Raw genomic sequence first — 9,095 nt, 5'->3', positions numbered from 1 at the left:
CTTTGATTACTGTCGATGTTTTGATAGACCTGTTTTGATTTGGGTATGAGTAGTGAAAAGCAAAGAAAGTTTGGATTTAGTTGAGATTTTCTTAAGATATAATTTAAATGAGTTAATGCATGACGTTGTTTTTGAGAAAGTCTCGATTTGATTGAGTTAGTGCACGCGTCAGATGGGCTGGCCGAAATTGGCCGAGCTTGAGCGAAAGGTCATTTGTAAAACGCTCGCGAGCGTAATACACAGTTTGCCAATGGGTTGGCTGGAGTGAGGCGAGACTACCAAGTCCCCTTTTGGAGTAGAGATAAGTTGTTCATTTGATGGAGACCAATTGCCTCTCAACCAAGACAATAAGTTTGGCTACACTCACGTGACGTCCCTACTGTCCATCCTTCTCCACATCAGCCAAACAACAATAGGCAAAGTGCGAAAAGGATAGAGATAGACAGATAGTAGTGATCATTTGTCGGACCAAGAGAGGCTGGCCACATAATCCCATCTGCGCCTTGTGCTTGCAGGCTCCTAAAAGTGCCTCCCATCTTTGCTAGGGAAATTTGGCACTTAACCATTAGTAAACTAGGTCTCCCGCAACAACTTTGTAACACTGGCAATGAGGACAAGATGGACTGGTGGCAATGTTCTTCTATGGGTATGCACAAGGAAATGTCGAAGTCTTGGAGATTTATGATGGCTCTTGTTTGCTGGATGCTATGGAAGGAGAGAAATGATTTTTTTCTTCAAAAACATGTCATGTACCTCTACGCGGTTGTTCAAAAAAATTGAGGATAAATACTGGGTGGACGTGGCCAGCGGCGAGTCTCTGCAATAGTAGAGAGACCTCTAGAACCAGACTAATGTTCTGACTTGAATTTTCTCCTACAAACAATACCCCTCCCCCCTCTGATCTTACTTTGTAACCCCGTTTACGTCTATACGCAATGAAAAGCAGTGGCCCTGCCTTTTCGTAAAAATTGTTGGACCATGTCCAACGAGCCATGGGCCATGGCCAAAATCACAGTTTTAACCCTTTGAAGAAAGTTTAGCGCAATTTCATCTTTGTTTCAAAATTTAGCTTGATTTGACCCTTTTTGTTATCGTCATACACACCGGCAGTAGGTTTTACTCGGGCTACCACCCTAGTCAACGACGGTAGATACGGGTCCATGCCTTCTGGTCGTGCCTACGTGGCAAAGGGACTTCCGCCAATGACCTTAGCGATAGCCTTCTTACCGTACCGCCAGGGCCGATGATGGTAGACCCCTGAAGGGGGTAAGTTGCCAGCAGGGCCACAGGTGAGCCACCCAACCCACACACGCAGCCCTCAGGCGGTTGTGCAATGAACGGAGCATGAGTGCTCTATGCCTCTGTCACTCGTCCCCTTCAACCCCCCATCAAATCCCTCCCTAAGCTTTGGATATATTTTTTCGTGGATCTTGCCTTCCGACGTAGATCAAGGTAATCTCCACTGATTCTTACAATTATTTTGGTCAAATCTTGTTCCGTTTGGTGCATTCTATAACACTAGGTGAAACTATAGTTCATGTTGGATCATTATATTCTGGCCATGTTATTCGTAGGTGAAACCTTAGTTAATTTTAGATGCAAATGATTAACATTGTGTGGTTGAATCACATATATCCATTGACTTGGATTTGAGATGATTCTTTTATTTGACTAAACATATGAATAATTTAAATCTATGTTGAAGTTCTAGTTATTTCGGCTATGATATATGTTGATTGTAGCTATCCCTATGCTTGCTTTTTAAGTGATATAGGTTAAAAATGCTATTGTTAGTCATGTACATGGGTTGTTGTGATATTTTTATCTAGGGATAATTGGTTTTCTACTTTTATACCCTTAATTGTGTCCCCCTCGTCAGGATTGCCCCTGGTTTCTGAAAACACGTGGTCTTGCCCAACCCACTTTGGCATCTTGTGCTTTTGCCCTTTAACCGTTTGAACGTCACTTTGGAAACTTCATAACTAATTCATACTAAATCAGAAAAATGCAAATAAGATACCAAAATGTTCGGAAAAACATCACTTGTATGTCAATGTCACTTGCATTCTTGACAAAAGTGTTGGTAAGTGCCCATCCGAGTTTTACCTCTTATCATACCACCATGAACAGTAAAATCTAAAAAAAACATTGGTGGCAAAGAATGACAAATGTTTCAAGTGCTTGCCAAGTTTCATTAGGGAATGACATTCGTGGAAGTCGTGGCAAAAAAAATTTGCCACGACTTCCACGAATGTCATTCCTTGATGAAAATTGGCAAGCACTTAAAACATTTGTCATTCTTTTGCACCAACTTCTTTTTTGAAATTTTTTTTAGATTTTACTGTTCATGGTGGTATGATAAGAGCTAAAACTCAGATGGGCACTTACCAACACTTTTGTCATGAATGCAAGTGACATTGACATACAGGTGATGTTTTTCTGAACATTTTGGTATCTTATTTTCATTTTTCTGATTTAGTATGAATTAGTTATGAAGTTTTCAAAGTGACGGACAAAGGGCAAAAGCACAAGACACCAAAGTGGGTTGGGCAAGACCACGTGTTTTCAGAAACTAGGGTCAATCCTGACGAGAGGGGGACACAACTAAGGGTATAAAACCAGTTATCCCTTTTATCTATGGATGTGAGTGAAGCCATGTATAATGTGAAAAATATTTTGATCTTGTTGGCATTGAGCAAAGTTTTCATATGTGTTGTTGTCATGTACTTATGAGATTGAGCTTTTGCTTATAGTGAATGTCATGTATATGGGTGTATTTTTTAATGTACATGGGTGTTTTTTTAATGTGCATGGGTGTATTTTTGGTCATGTACATGGGTGTATTTTTAATGACAAAATTGTGGCCATTTTGATCGTCCATCTGGTGTTGTTGGCAAACCGTGTATACCATGAAACAAGGTGCATTTTGATCGTTTGTGCTTTGTTCACATTGGATGAACCATTCATTGCCCTCATTCATGCTCTGAATGTGGAGATAGCTCAACTAAGTCTTTGTATATTGCACTGAGGTGTGTCTTCCTTTTGATGAATATAGTCCAATGTTCAGAGGCTTCTTAGGATGTGCTTATCGGCCATAGATTTTGCCTTTGCACCTGTTCGTAGTAGCAGAAAAGACCGCCTAAAATACAACTCGCGTCTGTCCAGTGTTGCTGAAAAAGCGTGTATACCATGAATTCAAGTTCAGTTTGATCGTCGTGCTTCAATTGGACAAACCGTTCATTCCCCTCGCTTGTGTTTTGAACTTGCAAATAAAGTAGAGGAGCAAGCTAAAAAAACAACAAGCAACTAGAAATGAACTAAAATGAATGAAACTAACGAAGGAAACACCACATATGCTATACAATTTATGGAATTGATACACCAGTTAATTGATATCCTTCAGCAAACTGAAACACAACATATGCATCCTTCTTTTGGAGCGGTTATATTTCCCTACCCGTATAATGCAATGAGGTATGTTTTTCTTTTGACGAGTGCATTCCAATGTTCAAACGTTGCTTTGAATGAACCCGTTGACCGCAAGCCACGGCTTCTCCTCTGTAGCTGTTCGTAGCAGCACAAAAGACTGACTAAAGTGCTTTGAACACGTAGATATACTCCCTCAATTGAGTCAAGTATAATGTAATGAGGTATTGTTTCCTTTTAGTGAGTACACTTCAATGTCCTAAGGCTACTTTAGATGTGTCTGTCGGCCACAGGTCACAACTCTGCCACTATATCTATTTGCAACACCAGAAAAGACTGCCTAAAGTATAGCCCGCACTCATCTAGTGTTACTGGCAAGTACGGCTCGCACTCGTCTAGTGTTGCTGGCAACCCATGTATACCACGAAACCAAGTGCACTTTGATCACTCGTGCTTTGACCACATTTGACAAACCATTCACTCCCCTTGTCGGTGCTTTGAACACATAGATATATTCCCCTCAAGGCCTCAACCGAGTCTTGTTTATTACAATGAAGTAAGTTTTTCTTTCAAAAATGTTGTATCACAACTTTGGCGTCAGTTGATGCATTTAACCATTTTTATTGGTAAATTTAATTCAAGTAGAAAAAATAAGAATGTTATGACTTTGGCAAACATAGATTACATAAAACACTTTCATTACTAATTATATTGCTTGATCATCATCTAAAATAATTAAAAAATTGTACAGCAATTTTCAAATGGTTACACCTTGAGTTCAAAAACTCAAAACTTCCACACGTTGGGTTAAGGATCACATACAGATCTAGTGAGCAGCCAAGCAAATAACCTACCAAAATTAAGAGACTCTAACAATATTATAACAATGGCATTACGACAGTTCCAAATTGTTCAACAAATCTGATACTCCCACCATGATTTTTTCCAGGTTGCTTACCACATGGGCCATGTGGTTACTCCTACCATGTTTTGAATCTTCAATTTTTTATTCACCCTACCAAACCAATTTACAAATATATTAGAAGTGCTAGTTGATGAGTTAGGTTATAAAACACATGGATTTTTCTCCATAATAGGCGCACACAAAGGGCATGACATGAGTAAGTGCTAGATAGCTTCATCTTTGTTACAAAAGTAGCACTTATTGTTACCATTCCAGTTGCAAAGGTAATCCTTTGTTAAAAACAATCTTACAAAGGTATCAAACTAATATACTGTGTGACAGGGATAATACCTCACTTGGTTTTGTTCTTTCCGTCGAATTTTGGCCCACCGGGTTAGTCCATTTTCTTATACGAGATCAACACAAAACGACAATCATCTTTTCGATAGCCACTTGATGTTCGACAAAAATACAACTAGCGGTAGTGGTACATTAAAAATGTGCACACATTGTAAGTGATGTATAATAAAAATTGACCAAATTCCCAGTGATTGACCATGGGAACTTTTCGGTGATGAATATAGTGGCCGGAATATCCACATTTGTTTTCTTTTTTCCTTCTTTTGAAACATATTTTCTTGCACCTAGAGGGCACACATTTGAATTACACGGATACGAACATTTATTCTCTGTTCTTTTTTTTAACCGAGGCCTCTCTGTGTTTCATGTGAAAAATCCAGATTCCAACATTTGCAATTTTTGAAACCGAGATCACCCCTCGGCGTGTTTCACTTGCCTCCAGAGCGAAGATAATGCTGAACACATACTTAATCAGTGTGTCTACGCGCGTGAAGTATGGTACAAATGTCTGGATAACCTTTAGCTACCGATCCCATGGCCGACGGTTACGGACACCATCTTGGACTGGTGGCTTCGACAAAGAGCTAACTTTCGATCGACTGCAAAAGAGGATTTGACAGTCTTGTCATTTGCATGGCTTGGGCATTGTGGAAACAGGGAAACGTCATAATCTTCAACAGAGAGGATCAACAAGTGGATGCAGCTGCCCTTGCTCGCATGATTCTAGATGATCTTAGAGAGTGGAATTTAGCACTTCAGGTGTAGGAGGACTACAACGTTTCGTGAAACAATAGGATAGATTGAGCGTGTAGAGTGGGTGTTCCCACGTTGATGTTTGCATTAGCGTGTGGATTTTTATAAATCTATTTCTTCCTTCTATAAAATTAGGGAAAAGCTAGTGGTCAACCGGCGGATCTTTTCTCTCACATCTGCCATGTTCTACGCTTGACACGTGTCTTGATGGGCCAGCGCACCGCTTCTCTCCTTCATCCCTATCTCCACTGAAATGGCCGCATATATTTGTCTCTCCACTCCATGTGTTGAATCCAACCTTCACCCGCAACCTCTTTATGGATCTCATCTCACCATGCAGAGCACTCTGTACTCCAGTTCTTGCAACTAGACACCTGTTTCGAAAAGGCATACCACAACAGCCACACATTCTCATGTTGACTCTCCCACCCCCTACCTTTATCTCTCAATCCCCTGCCTCTTTCCATGGATCTCATGCCCACCTCTTCTCAAACAAACACGTTGATGCAACCCCACAACATTGGCGGCGGCCACGGGAGTCCTTCCTCCGCCGTAAAAATGCGGGTGCTGCAGTGACCACGGGGTGCTCTCTCCGTTGCCGTGGTCAGCGTCCCTGCAAGTTTTCGCAACAATAGTCTTGTTGCAGGAATACATAGAAGAGGCTGGAGATGTTGGGTCCTATTGCAATGGAGATTTTGCAACAAGGGCCTTTTTACACAAAACAGCGAAGAAGTTTCGCATTAATGGTCTTGTTGCAGAAAAATAGAGAAGAAAAAGTTTTGCAACAAAGGTCTTGTTGCAGAAAATTAGAGAAGGGAAGATTTTGCAATGAAGGTCTTGTTACAGAAAATCAGAGAAAAAGAATTTTTGTAGCATGGCTCTTGTTGCAAAAAGTTAGTGGAGAAGAGAGTTTGCAACAAGAGCATTGTCACACGAAATTAGAGAAGAAGAAAGAACGGTCCTCATACAATCGGGCGGCTCGCGAGACGGCGGATCTTTTAAAATTATCATAAACAATTGCGTACTCTGGAAAGAGAAAACATTTGCAATTCTTTCTTTCAAGCATTGTTCCAGTTGGACAGCTGTGCACGGACAGGCTCTCAAGCACAACAGACCGAGCGAGCCGAGATGGCATCCGCTTGGCCGCCGTGGGTCATCCTTGGTAGCGTGCCGCGGGTGGCGGCCGACCTCTCCCTCGCGCTCCCGGCCCGGCGCCCTCTCGCGTGGCGCTCCTCGCCATCCCCCCGCGCGTCTTCCCGGGCCTCTCCTAGTGCCTGCTCACCTGCGAGTCTCTGGTGGGTCGCACTCGGGGAGACTCTGGTGGGTCGGCCTCTCCTGGTCCCTGCTCACCTGCGACACCTTCGACGACGCGCCGGTGCTGAGCGTCGTCCAGCCACCGCCGGGCAAGGCGCTCAAGAGCAATCAGGTTCAGGGCCTCGGAGGCTTGGGGGTTGCTCGACAAGTACCGCTGCGTGGGTGTCAGCGCCGGCAGGCTACGGTTCTTGGACATATGTACAGGAACCGTAGCAGCGGCGCCGCTGCACAGATCAGCGTGTGGACGACGCTCGGCGGTCCGGACTCCGCGGAGTGGACGCTGGAGCACGAGGCCACCTTTGCGGAAATCTGCAAGATCCCCGTGCTTGCGCTCAGCCATGAGCCTACTGTAAGTTAAGAGGATCCACTTCCCTCCTTAATTTCCACCAAACTTAAACTCATAAAACGAGCCTAACAAGTAAGTAACGATATGTCCTTTCTATGATCTGATCTGATATCCAGAATAAGTTCCTGCATTCGAATCTCTATCCCTTTAGGTTCACTCTGCTCCGCTCCACCGGATGGAGCTGCGGATAACCGAATCGGTCCATACTACATACATTGATGGGACGTCCACTAATCATGCACCAGTCCATCTCTACCGAGTATGTCTGAGAAACAATTCCACATTCTTGCAAAGAAAATCAAAATCAAAATTTCACAAGCATTCGTGTCCATTCCAACATAGCAGGAATCAATTCCATATGCATTTCCGTCTATTTGTTTTCCTTTGGATCTTTTAACTGAACCCCCGCTCTATCATCTCATAGTGTTCTAGAAGCGTCCTTTCCCGATGCCAAGAATATGGTTCTCCAATTAAAAACGAGATAGAGCAATCTAGATTTAGAGATTTGGGCACTGTCTAATATGATTCGCATGGACGGAGAATGCATTCCCCCCCTGCTCTATATATAAAGGGGGCAGTCCCCTTGGGACTGAGACACAACCCACAGGAACATCTCTCCCCCCAAGCTGCCCAATCCAGTAAGGCACAGCAACCCACAAGAAGCGCTCTCCAGGACGATCCAGCATCTTCCTTGAGCACATCCGAGTCCAGCTCAGGTTGTTCCATGACAGGTTGAGCACACCTGAGTCCAGTTCTGAGCACATCTTCTACCTCCAGACTTCAACAACCTGAACTCAGGTGTGCTCAACTTGTCTGCAACAACCTTAACCTGTGCTCGATCTAGTAGGATCCCTGTGCTTGCACTCAGCCATGAGCCTACTGTATGTTAGAGGACCCACTTACCGACCATAGCACATACAAGTTTGGCACTCGGTTCAGGTTGTTGCTCCTCGTTCTCTCTTGGAACAACCTCACTGGTGCCATCCCTGGTGCTACACTCTATGCCTACACCGAGCTCTGATTTCTCAACCTCTCCCACAACGCCTTTGATTGAGTCCTTCCAGACAACATCAATGGGTTATTACCATTGATGACACACCCCAAAACGTCGACCAACAACTTCAGTGGTGTTGTTGCCGAAGCTCGGCTGACGCCGTCGGCACAACACCACTAAAGTTGTTGGTCAACAGGTTGAGATGCGTCATCAATGGTGATAGCCCATTGATGTCGCCTGGAAGGACTCCATCGAAGGAGTTGTGTGAGAGATCGAGAAATTGGAGCTCGGTGCAGGCATATAGCGTAGCACCAGGGAAGGCACCAGTGAGGTTGTTCCAAGAGAGATCGAGGAGCGTCATACTCCTGAGGTTGCTCACCGATGCCGGCATGCTGGTGAATTGTCAAGAGGTACTCCTTCGATGGGTATGCAGCTCCCACAATAATATTTGTACATCAATACATGCAAATTTCCAATAGAAATTGTCTCCTGGAATTCAAACAGATGTTTTTTGGGACGGTAATCCATTCAGAAGTCATTTTTGTAACCATAACTAGCATCTTTCTCTCTTGTACTACATACGTAGTGCTAGTTATTATTATGATCAAGTGCTATATTTTTTTTGTTTTTGAGACTTGTAATGGTCTGAGAAAATATGCACAGTGAATCTGAATAAGCTGTTACATATGAGTAGTTCATGGAGTGATCATATTGAAGTGAATTTCATAAGAGAATCCTTTTCTGGATTTCATGCATTTCCTTGAACACAGATTTGTTTCTAAACATTATCTGTTATGCTTCATTTTAATGTATGCAAATTTTTAATTTAATTTTGTTAGGGAGCTAGTGTTTCTAAGTTCTAACTGCAACTGTCCCTGGATGAGTAGGCTTGTTCGAATCTAGTATCCTTCTCTCTTTGTTGTAGTACACTACTTATGGAATATTTGTTATTAGAATAATTTTGTTTCCTAATAATTATCAAAATGCTTGTACCAGTT

The sequence above is a fragment of the Triticum aestivum genome, chromosome 3D, assembly GCF_018294505.1.
Source record: "Triticum aestivum cultivar Chinese Spring chromosome 3D, IWGSC CS RefSeq v2.1, whole genome shotgun sequence".
Classification (NCBI taxonomy): Eukaryota; Viridiplantae; Streptophyta; class Magnoliopsida; order Poales; family Poaceae; genus Triticum; species Triticum aestivum.
This window is presented reverse-complemented; position numbering follows the sequence as displayed.